The sequence below is a fragment of the Herpailurus yagouaroundi genome, unplaced genomic scaffold, assembly GCF_014898765.1.
Source record: "Herpailurus yagouaroundi ecotype Mexico unplaced genomic scaffold, PumYag 140, whole genome shotgun sequence".
NCBI lineage: Eukaryota > Metazoa > Chordata > Mammalia > Carnivora > Felidae > Herpailurus > Herpailurus yagouaroundi.
In genome coordinates, this window is record NW_024412395.1 from 2,917,313 (window position 1) to 2,940,150 (window position 22,838).

At 41.7% G+C, this 22,838-nt stretch overlaps 1 pseudogene; it reads right to left on the reverse strand.

The window, feature by feature from the left end:
* Positions 1 to 1,282: 1,282 nt before the first annotated feature.
* On the reverse strand, positions 1,283 to 8,240 carry LOC121030208 (archaemetzincin-2-like; annotated as a pseudogene).
* Between the last annotated feature and the right edge of the window lie 14,598 nt (positions 8,241 to 22,838).

A 22,838-nucleotide genomic window follows, 5' to 3' on the forward strand; every position in this document is an offset into this window, starting at 1 on the left:
GGGAGGAGCAGAGAGAAGGAGACAGAGGATCCAAAGCAGGCTCTGCACTGACAGCAGAGAGCCCAATGTAGGGCTTGAGCCCACAAACCATGAGATCATGGCCTGAAGTCAGACGCTTAACTGACTGAGCCACCCAGGGGCTCCATTGTTTACCTAAACTTTATAGGAAGTTTTGAATTTGGGAAGTGTGAGTTCTGCTTTTTGTTACTGTTTTTCAAGATTGTTCTGGCTATCCTAGGTCCTTTGAATTTCCAGGTCAATTTTGGGATTAGCCTCTCAGTTTCTGCAAAGAAGCTGTCTGGGATTTTGATAGGTACTATGTTGAATCTGTAGATAAATTTGGGAAATTTTGCCACCTTAATATTAAATCTTCTCATCTATAAACATGGGCTGTCTTTCCATTTATTTGTACTAATTTAATTTCTTTCAACAGTATTTGGTAGTATTCAGAGTAAAAGTTTTTCATTTGTTAAACTCAGATACAACTGATTTTTTATGGTATTAATTATTTATATTAAAACAGCTTGACTGAAATATAATTCACACACTGTATAGTTGACCCATTTAAAAAGTACAATTGAGGGGTGCTGGGGTGGCTCATTGGTTAAGCTTCCCACTCTGGATCTTGGCTCAGATCATGATCTCAAGGTTCATGAGATCAAGCCCCATGTTGGGCTCTGCACTGACAGTGCGGAGCCTGCTTAGGATTCTCTCTCTCCCTCCCTTTCTGCCCATCCTCCCCTTTCAAAATAAATAAACATAAAAAAAAATTAAAATGTACAATTAAGTGGTTTTCGATATGTTGCATTATGTGTATGTATATATCACATTTTATCCATTTACCTGTTGAGGGACACTTCATTGTTATTTGTACCTTTTGGATTGTAAATAACTTCCTAGTTTGTTTTTGTTTCTGTTTTTGTTTTTGTTTTAAGTAGGCTCCATCCCCAGGGCTTGAACTCACAACCCTGAGATCAAGACCTGAACCAACTGAGCCACCCAGGCTCCCCGTGGATTGTAAATAATGTTCTAGTGAACACTGGCATACAAGTATCTGTTCAAGGGCTTTACTTCACTTTGGATATATATTTAGGAGTGGGATTTCTGAATCATATGAAAATTCTGTGTTGGGGCACCAGGGTGGTTCAGTTGGTTAAGCCTCGGACTTCGGCTCAGGTCATGATCTCACAGTTCGTGAGTTCGAGACCCATGTCGGACACTGTGCTGACAGCTCAGAGCCTGGAGCCTGCTTCTGATTGTGTCTCCCTCTCTCTCTGCCCCTCCCCCGCTCACACTTTCTCCATTAAGGTTTCCTCAAGTTTTGCCAAATTCACGTTATCCTCCTGACTGTGTTTTGGAGTGATTCACCATCAGTCCACCTCACCAGCACTTTGCATCTTTCTACAATATGTTGAAACCAGCAAACTGCAACTTGTGCAAACTGATGGGGCAAAGATTTAGGAGAGGTAGTTGGCTTTTTCTAAGTGGCTGGAGCCTCACATTAGACATACAAGGCCCTGACAGTGTTTCAGTCCATATTTGTGTGTAATCTCATTGGCTAAAGTCTTACAAGACTGACGCAGCAAAATACTAGTCACTGTAGGTATAGAAGAGTTATCAGAAATTGAATCGTCACTTGATGTTTCCTGGATCTCTTTACTTTGTTCTTCCTATCATGAGCTATAAAAAGTCACTGCCATAACCTGGCAAAGCTGAATATTCCCACACCATCTGTCAAAGAGGCCTGTCCAAAGAAAAAATTCCAGGAATCTCTTGAGTAAAGATCAATTGTTGTTTTCCCCACAACAGAATGCATCTTCGGGTTTCTTTTTTGTTAAACCTTCACAATGTGCCCTGCATACATTTGTGTATTTTTTGCACTATCGTTGACTCTAACAAAGCAGAAACAGGAAGTGTTTCTAGGAGTTTTACTGTGAACCCATAGAAAAGTTTCCACTGTAACGCTTGAGCCATGTAATACATTCTTAACTAGTAATTCTGGTGTTTCCTGGAGATCCAGTATATACCAGTGGACTGTATGTAAATACTGCATTTCTTTGGGGAGGGTGTCTTTCTACAAGGATCACTGAAAACCTGTTCAACATTGTCAGGAGCCTCATGATGGGAAGAGATCCGATCTGATTACAAATGCAAGGTGATGACCTATCAGAATGGCTAACATTAACAACTCAGGCAACAACAGATGTTGGTGAGGATGTGGAGAAAGAGGATCTCTTTTGCATCGTTCGTGGGAATGCAAGCTAGTGCAGCCACTCTGGAAAACAGTATGGAGGTTCCTCAAAAAATTAAAAGTAGAACTACCCTATGACCCAGAAATTGCACTACTAGGTATTTATCCAAGGGATACAGTGTGCTGTTTCAAAGGGACACATGCACCCCAATGTTTAGAGCAACTCTATCAACAATAGCCAAAGTATGGAAAGAGCCCAAATGTCCATTGATGGATGAATGATAAAGGATGAATGAATGGATAAAGAAAATGTGATATATATATATACACACACACATATACACACAATGGAGTATTACTCGGCAATCAAAAAGAATGAAATCTTGCCATTTGCAACTACGTGGATGGAACTGGAGGGTATTATGCTAAGTGAAATTAGAGAAAAACAAAAATCATATGACTTCACTCATAAGAGGACTTTAAGATACAAAATAGATGAGCATAAGGGAAGGGAAGCAAAAACCATATAAAAACAGGGAGGGGTACGAAACATAAGAGACTCTTAAATATGGAGAACAAACAGAGGGTTACTGAAGGAGTTGTGGGAGGGGGGATGGGCTAAATGGGGAAGAGGCATTAAGGAACCTACTCCTGAAATCATTGTTGCACTATATGCTTGGATGTAAATTAAAAAACTAATAATAATAAAAGAAAAAAATGCAAGGTGATGAGTCCAAAGAGAGCACTGTCTCTGGCTGGAAGGATTCACTCACCAAATGCTGTTCCCCAGCATCTAAGTTCTCATACTGTTACACAGTGCTGGATTCTTTGAGATGAGAGCTATTTTTAGTGTCTGTTCAGGTGGTCACACTGTTTCCATCTTTAGAGACAAAGGTTCCCATTGAAGTTTTTGCCTTGGACAGAAGTGTCTACACCTGGCCATAGAATTGTGTAGGATGCCTTCCCCACATCAGGCCTCAATGCAGCGCACTCACCTCCCATGGCAACACTTGCGCACCTCCATTTCTTCTTGCATTAGTTTGGGTAGAATATCCTTTTTATTTCCGTAAAATTGATAGTAATGTCCCTACATTCATTTCTGATTTCTTTTTAATTTTTTTAATGTTTATTTGTTTTTGAGAGAGAGAGAGAGAGTGAGAGGGGGAGGGGTAGAGAGAGGGAGACATAGAATCAGAAGCAGGCTCTAGGCTCCGAGCTGTCAGCACAGAGCCCGATGCAGGACTCGAACTCACGAGCCATGAGATCATGACCTGAGCCAAAGTTGGACACTCAACTGACTGAGCCACCCAAGTGCCCCATCATTTCTGATTTCAGTAATTTGAATCTTTTTTTATTCTTAGTCAATCTAGAGAAAGGTTTTTGTTAATTTTGTTCATCTTTTCAAAGAACCAACTTTTAGTTTTGTTGATTTTCTCTTTCTGTTCTCTTATCTCTATTCTGTTTTTATTTCCTTCTGCTAGCTTTGGGATTAGTTTGCTTTTTTACCCTAGCTCCTTAAGATGTACAATTAAGGTTACTGACTTGAGATATTCCTTTTTTCAGCATATACATTTACAACTATAAATTTCCCTCTGAGCACTGCTTGTGCTGCATTCCTTAAGTTTTGCCGTGTTGTGTTTCCACTTGTCTCAAGGTGCTTTCTTTTTTTTTTTAATTTTTTTTTCAACGTTTTTTTAATTTATTTTTGGGACAGAGAGAGACAGAGCATGAACGGGGGAGGGGCAGAGAGAGAGGGAGACACAGAATCGGAAACAGGCTCCAGGCTCCAAGCCATCAGCCCAGAGCCTGACGCGGGGCTCGAACTCACGGACTGCGAGATCGTGACCTGGCTGAAGTCGGACGCTTAACCGACTGCGCCACCCAGGCGCCCCTCAAGGTGCTTTCTAATTTCCCTTGTTAGTTGTTCTTGTGATTAAAGAGTGTTTGTTTACTTCCCACCTGTTTGTAAATTGTCCAGTTTTATTTCTTTTATTCATTTCCAGTTTCATTCTATTGTGATTGAAAAAGATATTGTATATGGTTTGAAGCTACTTAAATTTATTGAGACTTGTTTTGTGGCCTAACATATGGTCTCTTCTGGAGAATATTCCACATGTACCTGAGAAGGATGTGTAGCAACTCCTGTTGCTAAGTGTTCTGTATCTGTCTGTTACGTCAGCTCAGTTTATAGTGTTGTTCACATTCTTGGTTTCCTTATTCATCCATCTGGTTGTTTCTATCCACTGTTGAGAGTGGCAAGTGTAGTCTCCAACTATTATTGTTGAACTATTTCCCCTTCAATTCTGTCAATTTTTCCTTCATATAGTTTTGGTGGTACTTATTTCTGGATATGTTTATAATTGTTATGTCTTCGTGTATTTTATGAAATGTATTTTTTGCAGTGTACCATTTGGATTCCCTCCTTTCAGTTTCTGTATATGTTATTTTCCTAGGAGTTACCTTAGGGATTACAATCAACACCCCAAATTTATGGTGTGCTTGGTGGTGTCCCACAGCTCTTTAGACCGGTCACTTTCTTCATTTTGTTTTTCTTTCTACTCTTCTGGATAATTAATGTCTAATCTTCAAGTCCAGTGATCCTTTCTTCTACTTTCTTAAATCTACTATTGAATCCCTCTAATGAGTTTTTCATTTCAGTTATAGTACTTTTCAGCTCCAGATTTTTTTTTTTTGGTTGCTTTTTATAATTTCCATCTCTTTACTGATATTCTTATTTTGTTCAGACGTCGTCTTACTAATTTCCTTCAGTTCTTTGTCTATGGTTTGCTTTAGATTATTAAACACGCTTAAGGGGGCGCCTGGGTGGCTCAGTCGGTTAAGTGGCCGACTTCGGCTCGGGCCATGATCTCGCGGTCCGTGAGTTCTAGCCCCGCGTCGGGCTCTGTGCTGACAGCTCAGAGCCTGGAGCCTGCTTCAGATTCTGTGTCTCCCTCTCTCTCTCTGCCCCTCCCAAGCTCATGCTCACACTCTGTCACTGTCAAAAATAAACTTAAAAAAAAATTTTTTTAAGGATTTGTATTAATTCTTCCTTAAACATGTATTAGAATTCATCAGTGAAATCATCTGATCTTGAGATTTTCTTTGTGGGTAGTTTTTTTTATTGCTATCTCAGTTTGCTTACTTACTATTGATCTATTCAGATCTGTTTCTTCTTGAGTCAGTATTGATAGTTTGTGTGTTTCTAAGAATTCATCCATTTACTCTAAGTAGATTTTTTGGCTTAAAGTTGCCTCTAGTATTCCCTCATGATTCTTTTTAGTTCTGTAATGTTGATACTTTAACGTTTCCTCTTTAATTTCTGATAATAGTAGTTTGTGACTTCTGTTTTCTCCTTGGTCAGCCTAGTTAGAGTTTTATCAATTTGATTGATATTTTTAAAGAACCAGATTTTGGCTCTGTTGATTTTCTCCATTGATTGCCTGTTGTCAATTTCATTTTTTTCTGCAGTGATTTTAATTATTTCTATTCCTTTAGAAACTTGCTTTAGAAAGTTGCTATTTTTTCTCTGGTTTCCTAAATTGGAAGTTTATATTTTTTAAATCTTAGATCTTTCTTTTTGTCTACTAATATGTGTTTAGAGCCATGAATTCCCTTCTAAACATTGCTTTCACTGAATTCCACAAATTTTGAAGCTTTGTATTTTCATTTATTTCAAAATTCTTACCTTCTCTTGAGACTCTTTTGACCCACGTGCTATTTAAAAGTGTGTGGTTTGATCTCCCAATATTTTGGGATTTTCCAGCCGTCTTTATGTTACTAATTTCTACACTATTAAATTTGTTAAGATGTATTTTATGGCCCAGAATGTGATTGCTCTTAGTAAATCTACTCTGCCATTAATGGATGTCCCCATCTTGACAGTTATGGTAATCACATTTTTTTAATTTCCCCATAGTTTTAAGAACCAGTGTATATCTCTTAACATTACCGTCTGTCTTATCTGTTCTGTCTTTGATATACCTTTTAAATTTTTAGTAGGTGGCCCTTGTTTTTTTCTTAAAATTTATTTGTAAAATTTTTTTTAATGTTTATTTATTTTTGAAGGAGAGAGAGAAAGACAGAGCATGAGTGGGGAAAGAGCAGAGAGAGAGGGAGACACAGAATCTGAAGTAGGCTCCAGGCTCTGAGCTGTCAGCACAGAGCCTAACGCTGGGCTCTAACTCACAAACTGTGAGATCATAGACACGAGCCGAAGTCAGATGCTTAATGGACTGAGCCACCCAGGTGCCCTTCTTACAATTTATTTGTAAAAGCACTCAATCCTTTAAGTTCCCTGCATTTTGATATTTTTGATTGTACTTAATACTATAGTTCAAACATGATTTTCTGTCCAATGGATACAGAGTCTTGGTCAGTTCATATTTTTTTTTTTTTGAAAGACTACTTATCGTATTGTGTTCTTTCATTAGGAGTTACTTATTGTCTGATTGTATCTTTTTATAGGAGCATCCTTAGGTTGGCTCTTGATTCTTTCTGATATGATTTTGCTACCTGGTATGGCAAGATATTCTAGACACATCTTATGTATATCCTGCTCTTTAGTCATTCTTCCAAGAATCTCTGGTTTTATTTACTGGGAAGCAGTATTTTCATAGCATAATCTAGGTAGTGTGGCATGACCATTGCTTTTGGGTTTGTAATTATTGCTAGGATCTTTTAGTAGACAGATACACAAACATGTTTAAGTAGTGTTTACTAGGTCCGTCTACTGTCAAGTTATCCCTCCCTCCCTCCTTTCCATAATCAACTCTGTGGAAGCAAGTCTCTAAACATAGCTCACATTAAGGAGGTGAGGAATTAATCTCCATCTCCTTTAGGGGTCTCCTCTGACTTTTTAAATAGTTGTGCTGTACCTACAATGTCAGAACATACTGACAGCAGGTAGCATACTATACTCTCCCTTTTAACCCGTGATTAATATTAATTTCTAGGGAAAAAAAACAAATATTTAATGCTTACCACCAGTCTTATGTCCATATCTCTCTTGTCATTTTGTTGCCTGAAACTTCCTCTCTAGTAGATTTCTCAAGAAGTCCTCATCGAGGGGCACCTGGGTGGCTCAGTTGGTTAAGCGTCCACCTTCGGCCCAGGTCATGATCTCACAGTTCGTGGCTGAAGCCCCGCATCGGGCTCTGTGCTGACAGCTCAGAGCCTGGACCCTGCTTCGGATTCTGTGTCTCCTTCTCTCTCTGCCCCTTCCCCACTCATGCTCTGTCTCTCTGTCTCTCAAGAATGAATAAACATTAAAAGATTTTTTAAATAAAAAAGTCTCACTTACAAATTAACTTTTACCATTTCAATAGCATGAAATTGGTATTTTTTTAAGGTTCCATGCTGTTTATTTTTTTTAAGTTTATTTATTTATTTTGAGAGAGAGAGAACCAGGGGAGGTGGGGCAGAGAGAGGGCGACAGAGGATCCAAAGCAGGCTCTGAGCTGTCAGCACAGAGCCCAATGCGGGGCTCAAACCCACAAATCATGAGATCATGACCTGAGCTGAAGTCAGACGCTTAACCGACTGAGCCACCCAGGCGCCCCGCAGTTGGTATTTTTAAAGCACTGTTAGGGATTTGGGGTAGCAGGTTGCTGCAGTTATTGCCTTCAGGGTACAGACCATTCCTGCTTTCTCTTCTCATTACACCTATCTGTATTCTCCTAGTTAGTTTTCCAAGCTGTACAACAAATTACCGCAAAGTTAGTAGGTTAAAACATTTATCATTTCAGTTGCCATGCTTCAGGAGTCTAGTATAACAGAACTACACGGCCTTGATCAGGGTCTCACAAGGCTGCAATCATGGTACCAGCCAGGGCTGGGAGCTCATCTGAATCCTCCTCCAGCCTCACAGGTTTTTGGCAGAATTCATTCCTATGGAACTCAAGATGGCTTGCCCTTTCAAGGCTCAAGGAGTGTTTTTCTGACTGTACAACATAAAAGGGAAGGTGGGTGTGGTAACCACAAAGGACTGCAGAATCAAAGCAAGCAGAATAGTCTGACTTACAGAGACCCACGGCACTAGCCGGTTAATCATCGTGTTCCTAGAAACGAAATAAATAGGAAGCCTATGAAATTCTTACTTGGTCTGTATAAGCAGAAAAGTTCTAGGTAAAGTGAACAAAAGTCTAACTCAAATCATAAAATAGATCAATTCTCAGACTTGAGCCAGTTCCCAGACCAGGAACCCCTTGAATGAACCAGGGAAATGGGTCTCCTTGACCTTTACCAGATCCTTTACAGCCATTTACCTGGATAACTGTGCAGTGGGTAAAAGGAAACAATCAGACCACTCATGGATTACTGGACACTGGCTGTGAATAGGCATTGACTCCAGGAGGCCCAAAACGTTACTGTGGCCCTCTGGTCAGAGTAGGGGCTCAAGGATCAATGAGATTTTAACTCAGGTCCATGTCACTGTGGGCCTAGTGGGTCCCCAAGCCCATCTTGTGGTGATTTCCCAGTTCAGAATACACAAATGGAATAGACATAGCTAGCAGCTGGCAGAATCGCCACATTTGCCCTCCAGCCTGTGGAGTGAGGGCTACCAGGGTGGGAAAGCCAAGTGAAACCCTTAGAACTGTGCATACCTAGAAAGCACATCAGAAGCAACTCAGGGACACCTGGGTGGCTTAGTTGGTTAAGCATCTGGTTCTTGATTTCATTCAGGTCATGGTCTCAGCGTTCATGAGATTGAGCCCCACATCGGGCTCTATGCTCACAGAGCAGAGCCTGCTTAGGATTGTCTCTCTCTCTCTCTCTCTCTCTCTCTCTCTGCTCCTCCCCTGCTCACATTCTCTCTCAAAATAAATAAACATTTAAAAATATTTGTTAAAAAAAGCCATTCAGCATTGCTGGAGGTACTGCAGACATCCGTGGAAGGACGTGAAAGGTGACTCCCAGCTCACCCTCACCCCCATTAAGGCCCCCTATGTGGCCCTTGCAGAAGACGGGTGGGTCTTAGGAAATGATACCAGATTATCACAAGCTAAAGCAGGTAGTGATTGGAAGCTGCTGTCCCAGCTGTGGCTTTGTTGCTTGTGCAAATTAACATCCCCTGGTGCCTGGCATGCAGCTATTGATCTGGTAAATTCCTTTTTCTCCACAACCTGTCCATAAGGCCCAGCAGAGCAAAGCAGTTTGCTTTCAGGTGGCAAGACCAGCAATACACCTGCACTGTCCAGGAGGACAACTCTCCAACCTCCTTGGATTTTGGAGGCAATGTACTCCTCATTTGGGTGTGTTACTCTGGCCCATCTGCCAAGTGACCCCAAATGCTGCTAGTTTTTAGTGGGGCCCAGAACAAGAGAAGGCTCTGCAACATTCCAGGCTGCTGTGCAAGCTGCTCTGCCACATGGGCCACGTGACCCACAGATCCCATGGAAGTACTGGAAGTATCAGTGGCACTAGGGATGCTGCCTGGAGCCTTTCACAGGCCCCTGTAGATTTATTGCATTACAGATCTTTAAGATTTTGGAGTAAGGCCCTGACATCCTCTGCAAATAGCAACTCTCCTTTTGAGAAATTGCTCTTGGCCTGATACTGGGCCCTAGAAGAGACTGAATGCTTGGCTGTGGTCCATCAAATTACATGTGACCTCAGCTACCTATCATGAACTGGGTGTTATCTGACCCACCGAGCCACAACATTGGGCATGCACAACCACACTCCAGCGTCAAATGACAAGTGGTATATATGTGACCAAACCCGGGCACCTGAATGTGCAAGTAAATTACGTGAAGAAGTGGCCCAAATGCCCATGCTCTCCACTCCCGCTGCATGGCCTTCTCCCTTCCTTCCTGCACCTGTCACCTCACGGGGAGTTTTTTGTGACTAGTTGACAAAGGAAGAAAAGACTCAGGCCTTGTTTACAGATGGTTCTGCGTGATATGTAAGCACCACCTGAAAGTGGATGGTCGTAGCCATGCAGCCCCTTTCTGGGCCATCCCTCAAGAACAGTGGTGAAGGAAAATCCTCCTAGTGGGCAGAACTTCAGGAAGTATGCCTGCTTGTCCACTTTGCTTGGAAGAAGTGGCAAGATGTGTAATTGTATACTGATTCATGGCTGAGCCAATGATTTGCTTTCATGATTGGGGACTTGGAATATGGTTGGAAAATTGATGACAAAGAAATTTGGGGAAGAGGTATTTGAATAGACCTCTTTGGGTAAAAAAAAAAACAACAAAAAAAAAAAACCATGAGTATATTTGCATCCTATGTTCACCAAATGATGATCTTAGCAGAGGAGGATGTTAATAATTAAGCAGATAGGATGACCCATTCTGTAGACATCAGTCTGCCTTTCCCCAGCCAGCCCTAGCATCGCCTAACTGGCTCATAAACAGGCTATGATGGCAGAAGTGGTTATGCATGGGTTCAGCAACATGGCCTTCCACTCATCAGGACTGACCTGGCTATGGCCACTACTGAGTGCCCAATCTGCCAGCAGCAGGGACGAACACTGAGCCCCCAATATGGCACCATTCCCCTGGGTGATCAGCCAGCTACCTGGTGGCAAGTTGATTACATTGGACTGCTTCCATCATGGAGGGGACAGTGTTTTGTTCTTACTGGAATAGGCACTTACTCTGGGTACGGATTCGCCTTCCCTGCATACAAAACTTTTGCCAAAACTACCATCCATAGAATTACAGAATGCTTTATCCTCCATCATGGTATTCCACACAGCATTGCTACAGTTCAAAGAATTCACTTCACGGCAAGAGAAGTGAAGCAATGGGCTTATGCTCATAGAATTCACTGTCTTACCATGTCCCCACCATCCTGAAGCAGCTGGCTTTTGAAGACTCAGTTACAAACAGCCCCGAGCTGGGTGGCAATACCTTGCAGTGCTGGGACAAGGTTCTCCATTAGGCTGTATGTTCCATAAAACAGCAACTAGTATCTGGTGCTATTCCTTCCATAGTCAGGATTCAAGAACCAAGGGGAAGAAACGGGAGTGGAACCACTCACTGCTACCCATAGCAACCCACGAGCACATTTGCTTCCTACTCCTGTGACTTTATGCTCTGCTGGCCTAGAGGTCTTAACTCCAAAGGAAGGGAAACTTCCACAAAGAGACACAACAGTGATTCCATTGAACCAGAAGTTAAGACTGCCTCCCACTTTGGGCTTCTCATGCTTCTGAATCAACAGGCAAGGAAGGGAGTGACTGGCGGATTGGTCCTGACTACCATGGGGAAATTGGACTACTACGTGATGGAAGGAAAGAAGAGTGTGTCTGGAGTACAGGACACCCCCAGGCCGTCTCTTAGAAGTTCCATGTCTTGTGATTAAGGTCGGTGGAAAACTACAACAACCCAATCCAGGCAGGACTAGTAATGACCCAGACCCTTCAGAAATGAAGGTTTGAGTCATCCCACCAGGTAAAGAACCACAACCAGCTGAGGTACTTGCTGAAGACAAAGTGAATACAAAATTCTTAGTAGTAGAAGGTGTTATAAATACCATCTGTGACACATGACTGGTTACAGAAACGAGGACCGTAATTGCTATGAGTATTTCCTCTTCATTTTGTATTGAATACACTTTTGTTTAGATATATACATATATTAAGAAAATATCTCTGTTTCCTTTCCTCTCTTATTCTCTCATATAACATGAGATATACTGACTTTATATCATGGTGCTTCGTACTGTTAATTTTAAATCGTGTTATTTGAGCCACAGAATATCAAGAAGAAGAACAAACATCACTCAGGAACCTGGCCTCCTCTTCCAGGAAAGGGGTTAGCAGGTTTTGGGTTGTATACAAGATAGTAGTAGCACATTAAGGAGAATTATAACCTTGTTACTATCTTTCTTTGGAGATTAAGTATGGTTTAAGGAGATGTGTATAGCTGACAAGGGGTGGATTTGTGATGGTTATGTGTCAACTTTACCGGGGTAAGGAATACCCAAATAGCTGATAAACATTTCCGATTGTGTTTATTATAAGAGTATTTCTGGAATAAATTACGTGATTCAGTAGAGATTCACCCTCACTAACGTGGGCAAATACCACCCAATCCATTGAATGGCCAAACAGAACAAAAAGTCAAAAGAAGGGTGAATTCACTCTCCATCTTGAGCTGGGCCATCTTTTCCTACCCTTGGACGTTGGCCTGATTTTTGCACCTTCAGACTCTGGAACTTACACCAGCAGCCCCCTGGTTCTCAGGCCTTTGGCTTCAGAATAAATTATACCACCAGCTTTCCTGATTCCCTAGCTTGCAGATGGCAGTTTGTGGGACTTCTTGGCCTCCATAACTACGTGAGCAAATTCTTACAATAAATCTCCTCAGATACATAGATAAGCAGATGGATGGATGGATGGGTGGATGGATAGATAGATAGATAGATGCATTTATTCAAGTACCCTGGATGAGCTAATTAAATCTTGAAGTCTCAATTGCCACATCTGTCAAATTAGGATCATAGTTCTTATTTCTGAGGTGTTAATGAGATGATTAAATGGGACATTCTATTCAAAGCCTTTAAGACAGCAACACAGGACCAGGCATTCAGACAGCGATGAACATTCACTGCTTTCATCAGAGGTGAGGGATCTCTAGATCAGAAATAAGTGTTAAAGGGTAGGAGAAATGGGTGTAGGTGGCCAAACCTTCCAGTTATAAATGAGTCTTGGGGATGTAACGTACAGCATGGTGATTACAGTTAGCAACACTGTATTGTACAGTTGCTAAGAGTGCAGATCTTAAAAGTTTTTGTCACAAGGGAAAAAATGTAGAACTATATGAGGAGATGGGTTTAACTAGACTTACTGTGCTCATGATTTTGCAACATATGCATATATCAAACCATTATGCTGTATCCTCGAAACTAACACAATTTTATATTTCAATTATATCTCAATAAAATTGAGAAAAAAGATTAGTAAAGTACAACATTGCAGTAATATTAAAGAACGAAATTGCTTTGATAGCCATTTAAAGGTGTTTGAAAAACTTATGATGAATTTTTGAACTCATGACTTTACTTTTATATAAAAATGATACATTCTCATTATTGTTTTTAAATTTTTTTTTCAACGTTTATTTTTATTTTTGGGACAGAGAGAGACAGAGCATGAACGGGGGAGGGGCAGAGAGAGAGGGAGACACAGAATCGGAAACAGGCTCCAGGCTCCGAGCCATCAGCCCAGAGCCTGATGCGGGGCTCGAACTCACAGACCGCGAGATCGTGACCTGGCTGAAGTCGGATGCTTAACTGACTGCGCCACCCAGGCGCCCCTCATTATTGTTTTTAATTAACCCACGCAGAGAGATATAAAGAAGAAATTAGTAAATGTGCCCAAACTCTACCATTTAGGAAAAAATTAGTGTTAACATTCAGTGATTATATTTCTAGACATTACAATAAGAGGGAGATAATTGAGATGAAAGGCAGATAACACTTTTATAGAATGGATTGTGCTATGCAAACTATTTTTTTATATGAACAGCATCAAACTTTATTTTGCTTAAATTTAAAGGTGAAAAAACTAAAATGGAATGGAGGGAATTACTGAATTTTAGTATAAGAGGTGTCAATTTTTTTTGGAGCTGCCCTTTGAAGGGGAGCAGAATACACGACTCTGTCACTTTGGCATGTGGATTCTTTTGAGCTGAAGTCAATCAAGACCCTCCGGAAGACCTATTTACTTCCCCTTTAACTACCTAGAAGACTTTAGATGGAGAGTGTGGTTCAGGAAAAGGACTGTCACCAGGAATCACTACAAAGAATATGGGGTAGGCATGTTAAACTGGGGGGGAAGCTGGCAGGGCCTGGAGATCAAATTCTTCTGTGTCCCACCTCTCTGCAAAACATGGCAAATATGTTTACCAAACATTTGTTCTTCCCAACTTCCAATAAATTGTCTTCCTCTCCTCCCTTTGAAGTCCCAGATCCCTACCCCTTCTCCTCTGCTCATGATGCCATAGTATATTCAATTGCCTGACTGCCTGTAGGGCTCCTATTATTATGAGGCTCCTGTACACATATAATTAAATTTGTTTTTCTCTTGTTAGTCTATCTCATGTCAATGTAATTAGTAAGCCAGACAAAGAAACTGGAAGGGAGGAAAGAGAAGTTTTCTTCCCCTACCCTCTTCTAGTATACAGGCAAACCTTATTTTATTGCACATAGCTTTTTTTTTTAATGTTTATTTATTTTTGAGAGAGAGAGGGAGAGGGACGGAAAGGGAGCAAAAGTGGGGGAAGGACAGAGACAGAGGGAGACACAAAATAGGAAGCAAACTCCTGGCTCTGAGCTGTCAGCACAGAGCCCAACGTGGGGCTCAAACCCACTAACCATGAGATCGTGACCTGAGCCAAAGTCGGATGCTTAACCGACTGAGCCACCCAGGCGCCCCTATTGTATTTAGCTTTACTGTGCTTCACATATATTGCATTTTTTACAAATTGAAGGTTTTTTTACAGCCCTGTGTGGAACAAGTCTATTGGTGCCATTTTTCCAACAGCATCTACTCACTTCGTGTTTCTGCATTTGTTCACATTTTGTTAATTCTTGCAATATTTCAAACCTTTTCATTGTTATATTTGTTATGGTGATCAGTGATCTTTGTTGTTACTATTATAATTGTTTTGTGGTGTCATGAACATCCCATGTAAGATAAGATGGCAAACTTAATAAATAAATATTGTATGTGTTCAGACCACTCCATCAACCACTAGTTCCTGTCTGTTTCCCTCTCAGGCCTCACTATTCCCTGAGACAAAACAATATTGAAATTAAGACAATTAATAACCCTACAATGGTCTCTAAATGTTCAAGTGGAAGGAAGAGTCACACATGTGTTACTTTAAATCAGAAGCTAGAAATGATTAAGCTCAGTGAGGAAGGCATGTCAGAAGTCAGTACAGGCCAACAGCTAAGCCTCTTACACCAAAGTCAGCCAAGATGTGAATGCAAAGAAAAAGTTCTTGAAGGAAATTAAAAGTGCTACTCCAGTGAACACATGAATGATAAGAAAGCAAAACAGCCTTGGGGTGCCTGGGTGGCTTAGTTGGTTAGGTGTCCCACTTTGGCTCAGGTCATAATCTCATGGTTCATGGGTTCAAGCCCCATGTCGGGCTCTGTGCTGCCAGCTCAGAGCCTGGGGCCTGCTTCGTATTCTGTGTCTCCCTCTCTCTCTGCCCCTTCCCCACTTATGCTCTGTCTCTCTCTCTCTCTCTCAAAAATAAATGTTAAAAATTTTTTTTTAAAAAGTGGATCCTGAAGATGGTATTGAGTTGCGGCAGTCTCATAAAACTTGAGCAGATGAGAAGTTGCTTCTTATGGATGAGCAAAGAAAATGGTTTACTGAGATGGAATCTACTCCTGGTGAAGATGCTGTGAAGATTGTTGAGCTGACAACAAAGGATTTTGAATATGACATAAACTTAGTTAATAATGCAGTGGCAGGGCTTGAGAGGATTGACTTTGATTTTGTAAGAAGTTCTGTGGGTAAAAAGTTATTAAACAATATCGCATGCTACAGAGAAATCATTTGTGAAAGGAAGTGTGGATAGATGCCACAGACTTCACTGTTGTCTTACTTTAACAAATTGCCACAGCCACCCCACCTTCAGCAATCAGCACCCTGGTCAGCAGCCACCAGAGCTGAGCCAAGGCCCTCCACCTCCTAAAAGATTAGACTCAGTGAAAGCTCAGATGATAGTTTGCATTTTTCAGCAATCAACTGTTTTTAAGTATGTACATTGTTTTTTAGACATAATGCTATTTCACACTTAATAGACTACAATATTGTGTAAACATAACTTTTTATGCACTGGGAAACCGAAAACTGCATTGACTTGCTTTATTGCAATATGTACTTACTTTATTATGGTGGTCTGGAACCAAACCCACAATATCTCCAAGATATGCCTATATAGCATAGTTTTCCCTGAAATGAACATACTTAAATTTAAAAAAATTTTTTTACATTTATTTATGTAATCTCTATACCCAACATGGGGCTCAAACTCATGACCCCAAGATCAAGAGCCACATACTCTCCCAACTGAGCCACCCAGGCATCCCTGTAGTGAACATACTTTTTAAATATATATATTTATACGATTACTTTGTTTTAAAATTTTTTTTAATGTTTATTTAGTTTTCAGAGACAGAGAGAGCACGAGCAGGGTTGGGGCAGAGAGAGAAGGAGACACAGAATCTGCAGCAGGCTACAGGCTCTGAGCTATCAGAACAAAGCTTGATGTGGTGTTGGACCACGAGATCATGACCTGAGCCAAAGTCAGATGCTTAGCCTACTGAGCCACCCAGGAGCCTGCACATGATTACTGTTTTTAATGTTTATTTTATTATTTCTTTTGAAAGAGAGAGTGTGTGCACAAGTATGCACTGGCAGGGGAGGGGCAGAGAGAGAGAAAGAGAGAGTCTCAAGCAGGCTCCGCGCTGTCAGCATGGAGCCCGACCTGGGACTCAGACTCAGTCACAAACTGTGAGATCATGATCTGAGCCAGAATCAAGAGTTGGGACACTTAACCCACTGAGCCCCCCAGGCGCCCCTGTAGTGAACACACTTAAATTGCATGTCAAAGAGACACGCACAAGAAAAAAGTGATAGAGAACAATTGCCATAAAGACCCTACTTGGCATGCCTGACTGGCTCAGGTGGTGGAGTGTGCAACTCTTGATCTGGGTGTTGTAGTTTCAAGCCCCATATGAAGTGTAGGAATTACTTACAAATAAAATCTTAACAACAACAAAAAGACCCTACTTGGTTACATTTTTGAACTTTAAGGATAAACATTTTTTCAGACAACTAAGCAAAAGGCCAAGTGTCCATGCAAAGACAATTCCATGGGAAAAGAATAGTCTTTTCAAAATGATGCAGGGCAACTGGATGTCCACATGCAAAACAATGGTTTGGGATACTCACTTCATACTACATGCAAAAATTGGATCCAGATGGCAGAAAAACCCATATGTAAGAGCTAAAATGATAGAACTCTGAGAAGAAAACAGTGTATCTAGGTAGACAATAATTTCTTAGATGTAAATCCAAGCATAAGTGACAAGAGAGAAAAATAAGTTGGACTTTATCTAAATTTAAAATTTTTGTGGGGCACCTGGGTGGTTTAGTTGGTTAAGCGTCCAACTTAAGCTCAGGTCATGACCTCATGGTTTGTGAGTTTGAACCCTGTGTGGGGCTCTGTGCTTGTCAGCATGGAGCCTGCTTTGGATCCTCTGTCCCCCCCCCCCTTTTTGCCCCTCCCCTGATCTCTCTCTCTCAAAAATAAAATAAAAACATTAACAAATTTTTTAATTTAAAACTTTTGTGATTCAACCCCGATATCTATAGCAGCACTATCAACAATAGTCAAAGTATGGAAAGAGCCCAAATGTCCATCAACGGATGAGTGAATAAAGAAGAAGTGGTATATATATACAGTGGAGTATTACTCGGCAATGAAAAAGAATGAAATCTTGCCATTTGCAACTATGTGGATGGAACTAGAGGGTATTATGGTAAACAAAATTAGTCAAAGACAAATATCATACGACTTCACTCATATGAGGAATTTAATATACAAAACAGGGGTGCCTGAGTGTCTCAGTCGGTTGAGCGTCTGACTTTGGCTCAGGTCATGATCTCACGGTCTGTGAGTTCGAGCCCTGCGTCGGGCTCTGTGATGACAGCTCGGAGCCTGGAGCCTGCTTCAGATTCTGTGTCTCCCTCTCTCTGCCCCTCCCCCACTCATGCTCTGTCTGTCTCTCCCTCTCTCTCTCTCTCTGTCAAAAATAAACATTAAAAAAAATTTAAGATATAAAACAGATGAACATAAGGGAAAGGAAGCAAAAATAATATAAAAAAAGGAGGGAACAAAACATAAGAGACTCTTAAATATAGAAAACAAACTGAGGGTTGCTGGAGGGGTTGTGGATGGGGGGGATGGGCTAAAGGGGTAAGGGGCATTAAGGAAGACACTTGTTGGGATGAGCACCAAGTGTTATATGTAGGGGGTGAATCACTGGATTCTACTCCTGAAATCATTATTGCACTATATGCTAAGTTGTATGTAAATTTAAAAAACAAATTTAAAAAAAGAAATAAGGGTGCCTGGGTGACTCAGTTGGTTAAGCGTCTGACTTCGACTCAGGTCATGATCTCACAGCTCGTGACTTCGAGTCCCACGTTGGGCTCTGTGCTGACAGCTCAGAGCCTGAAGCCTGCTTCAGATTCTGTGTCTCCCTCTCTCTCTGTCCCTCCCCTGTTTGTGCTCTGTCTCTGTCTCTCAAAAATAATAAATAAACATTTAAAAATAAATAAATAAAAATTATAAAATAAAAAAAACTTCTGTGTTTTAAATGACATCACCAAAAAAGTAAAAAAGTAATCCACAGAATAGGAGAATATATTTGTAAATCTTGTATCTGCTAAGGATTTGTATCTTGAATATTTAAAGAACTCTTGCAACTCAATAATAAGACAAATAACTCAATTTTTTAAGGATTTTAAGGGCCAAGGATTTGAATAAACATTTATTCAAAGAAGATATGAAAATGGCCAGTAAGTGCATGAAAAGATGCTTAACATCATTAGTTATGCAAATAATCATAAGAAGACACCAATTAGCATCACTGTAATAACAGCATTGTTCACAATGTGGAGAAACTGGAACTCTCATATACTGCAAGCTGGAATGTGAAACGGTGCAGCCACTCTGGAAAACAAGCAGTTCATCAGAATGTCAAACAATGTTACCATGTGATCCAGCAATTACGGTCCTAGATATATACCCAAAAGAATGGAAATGTATGTCCACACAAAAACTTGAACATGCATTGGGGCACCTGGGTGGCTCAGTTGGTTGAGCGTCCAACTTCAGCTCAGGTCATGATCTCACAGCTTGTGGGTTTGAGCCCTGCATCAGGCTCTGTGCTGATGGCTCAGAGTCTGGAGCCTGCTTCAGATTCTGTGTCTCCCTCTCTCTCTGCTCCTCCCCCACTCATGCTCTGTCTCTCTCTGTCTCAAAAATAAATAAACATTAAAACAATTTTTTAGGGGTGCCTGGGTGGCTCAGTTGGTTGGGTGACCGACTTCGGCTCAGGTCATGATCTCACAGTTTGTGAGTTTGAGCCCCACATAGGGCTCTGTGCTGACAGCTCAGATCCTGGAGCCTACTTCAGATTCTGTGTCTCCCTCTCCCTCTACCCCTTCCCTGCTCACGCTCTGTGTCTGTCTCTCAATAATAAATAAATGTTAAAAAAAACTTTATACAAAAAAATTTTTTAAAAAAGCTTGAACATGAATGTGCATAATAGCCTAAAAGTGGACATGACCCAAATATCCATCAACTGATGATTGTGTAAACAAAATGTTATATGTCCTTGCATACACAGGAATATTACTTGACCCTAAAGTGGGATGAAGTACTGATACACGCTGCAACACGGATGAGCCTAGAACACATGCTGAGTGAATGAAACCAGACACAAAAGACCAAACATTGCATGATTCCATATATATACACGAAATGTCCAGAATAGCCAAATTCATAGATCAATGGTTGCCAGGGGCTGGAAGGAGGAGAGAATGGGGAGTGACTCCTCATAAGTAGCAGGTCCTTCTTTGCAGCGATAAAAGTCTTCTAGACTATGGTGATGGTTGCAAAACTCTGCAAATATACTAAAACCCATTAAGTTGCACGTTTTTAACCAGTGAATTTTATGGCATGTAAATTATATCTCTGTAAAGCTATATTTTTAAGAAAAGGTTTCTTCAGGGCACCTGGGTGGCTCAGTCAGTTAAGCGTCCGACTCTTGATTTCAGCTCAGGTCACGATCTCACGGTTTGTGGGATTGAGCCCCATGTCGGGCTCTGCACTGTCAGTAGAACTGACTTGGGATTCTCTCTCTCCCTCTCTCAGCCCCTCCCCTGCTGGTGTGTGCTTGTGCTCTCTCTCTTTCAAAATAAATAATAAACATTAAAGAAAAAAATGTTTCTTCAAGAGGTCAAAATATAAGACTCACCTGACTTCTCTGTACCAAATTCAATGATTATATGGCAATATCTAAATTTTAAGGGAAAGATTGACCTATTTTCTTATAGGAACAAAAATCCTAAAATCCAGTGGCTTAGGGCACCTGGGTTGCTCCATCCGTTGGGTGTCTGGCTCTTGACTTCAGCTCAGGTCATGATCTCACAGTCCATGGGTTCAAGCCCCTCATAGGGCTCTGCACTGACAGTGTGGAGCCTGCTTGGGATCTTCTCTCTCTCCCTCTCTCTCTGCCCACTTGTGTGCTCTGTTTCCCTTTCTCTCAAAATAAATAAATAAACTTGAAAAAAAAATTTTAAATCTCAGTGGCTCAACAGCACAAGTTTATTCCTTGCTTAAGTTACATATGTAATACCGGTTGTCCCAGGACTCTGCACTGCACACTCCCCTTGCAACCCAGGCTGACAGAGCTTTACCATCTTGTAGCTGGAAATAACTGGACCCTCCCTGTCAATACCCCAGAGGAATAGACTGCTGGAGAGGGGTCACCGGGCAATAATATGCTTCCGCCCAGAAGTGAGACTTGTCACTTTGACTCACACCCCTTTGGCTAGCCCATTTGACTTACAGCCCATTGCCCTCTCTGTCTTACTGCAAGAGGACAAGAAGATGTAACACTTAATGTCCCTGGCAGGAAAAGAGGACTAGGTGTGGGCAAGCTCTAGAAGGGTCAACCACGGCATAGGATGTGACTCTGACTGTCAGATCTGTCTCCCCCGGACTTGAAGTAAGTCCCTAAGATGCGAAGGGTCCAGAATGATAGCGAGTCTTCCACCACTAGTCATGGCAAAATAGACCTCCCCTCCTGGGGTGCTAACGCCAGGAGCACTATGCCCGAGGCTTGGCTTCTGAACCCTGTACTGCTCAGCAGCAGCCTTGCTGTCCTCGCAGGACCTGTGGTAAGGTTCAGTTTTGACTGTGTTTTTCATGCATGGCCTGGGAACCAAGCTGCTTCATCAGCTCTCCAAAGAAGTCCAGGATTTTCCATAAATTCTTCATCTCCTTAAAGCAGCCAAAATGGATTTTTGTCATCTGATACTGAAAACCCTTCCTGATTGGGGACAGCTATGCATACAGCAATGAGGACAATCACATGACTGGGAAACCTACCCATTGTCATTAACTTGTTCTGTGCTTCTGGATGAGACTTATGATAGAAAAGCCAGATTTATGGGTTAGGCACAAAAGGAGTTTACTCCTGGGGCGCCTGGGGGGTTCAGTCGGTTGAGCTTTGGACTGTTGATTTCAGCTCAGGTCATGATCTCACAGTTTTGTGGGACTGAGCCCTGAGTCGGGCTCTGTGCTGTCAGTGCAGAGCCTGGTTGGGATTATTTCTCTCTCTCTCTCTCTCTCTTTCTGTGTGTGTGTGTGTGTGTGTGTGTGTGTGTGTGTGTGACCCTCCCCTGCTCATGCTCTTTCTCTCAAAATAAATAAACTTTTTAAAAAAAGGAAGTACAAATCTCTCTATGTCACTTGTGCACACACCCTCTTATTTTCAAAGAGCAGGTAAACACAGGCAGAATTCAGGCATCCACTCCAATGTCCCTTCCTTTGCCGCACATTTGTCTGGCTATCAGCTTTAGATGCATCTACTCATTCTTGATCTTGGATGTGTATATTCTTTGAGTGTACAATACCAAGAAAACTATAATGTGTGGCCTTTTAGCCCTTGCAAAGAGCCAAGGTGACATGAGAGAGAGACTGTAGGAGATGAGGCCCCTCCTCACCTTTGATGGGTAAGTAAACACTGGGAGTGTTGTTGATGCCTGCGTCATATCTGGGCTGTAACAAGAGCCTGAGGAGGGTAATAGTGACCATTACCATGCATGTTAAAATACTTGTTAAAATCATGTTTCCACAAGCACCTAGTTGTATGCCTTTGTCTCCTAAAATTCACAGTACAGCTAAGAGGCATCTTAATCTGCACTGATATACTTTCCTGCTGGGTTTCCTGAAGTGTCCAGGCTGAGATAGAGGCACAAGACGCCAGGATTGGCTCTTGTTGGCAGTTAGTAGACAGGAAAAGCTTCCATAAAACATAAAATTGCCATTAGCTTAATTTTTTTTAAGGTCACTCAGGAAGGCTGTATTTGGCACCCGCTGTCTTGGCTCAGTCATCGCCAGCAATAACCTCAAAGCCAGCACACAGCAGCTGCATCTGCAAATGATTTCCTTGAAGGTCAATTGCGAACAGCGTTTCTTGGAAAGTTTACCTTTTCTAGAGCAACACTGAAAGCTTTAGCCTACAGCCGCTTAGGGGTTAATGGCCACCAGAGAATCTGCATTTAAAGCCGCCTGCTGATTCTGCCTGCAGGAGCCTGGGGACTTTGCCACATCAAAGCTTCCCATTCCTCACCATCATGCTTAGCACTCCTCCAGCTGTGAGAGTGCAGGGAGCAGAGCTTGTGAGGACAGGGTCTTTACGTACAGTGTTTAATCTTGGCAACTCACCTGTTGGGCAGTTACAAAGCTGAGCCTCAGAGAGCTTAAGTGACCCTGCTCCCAGGGGTGAGAAGCATAACTACAAACCCCAAATCTGTGCAGTTGCTCCTTGCACTCTTTTGCGGGGGGGGGGGGGGGGGGGGGGGGGGGGGGAAAAAAAA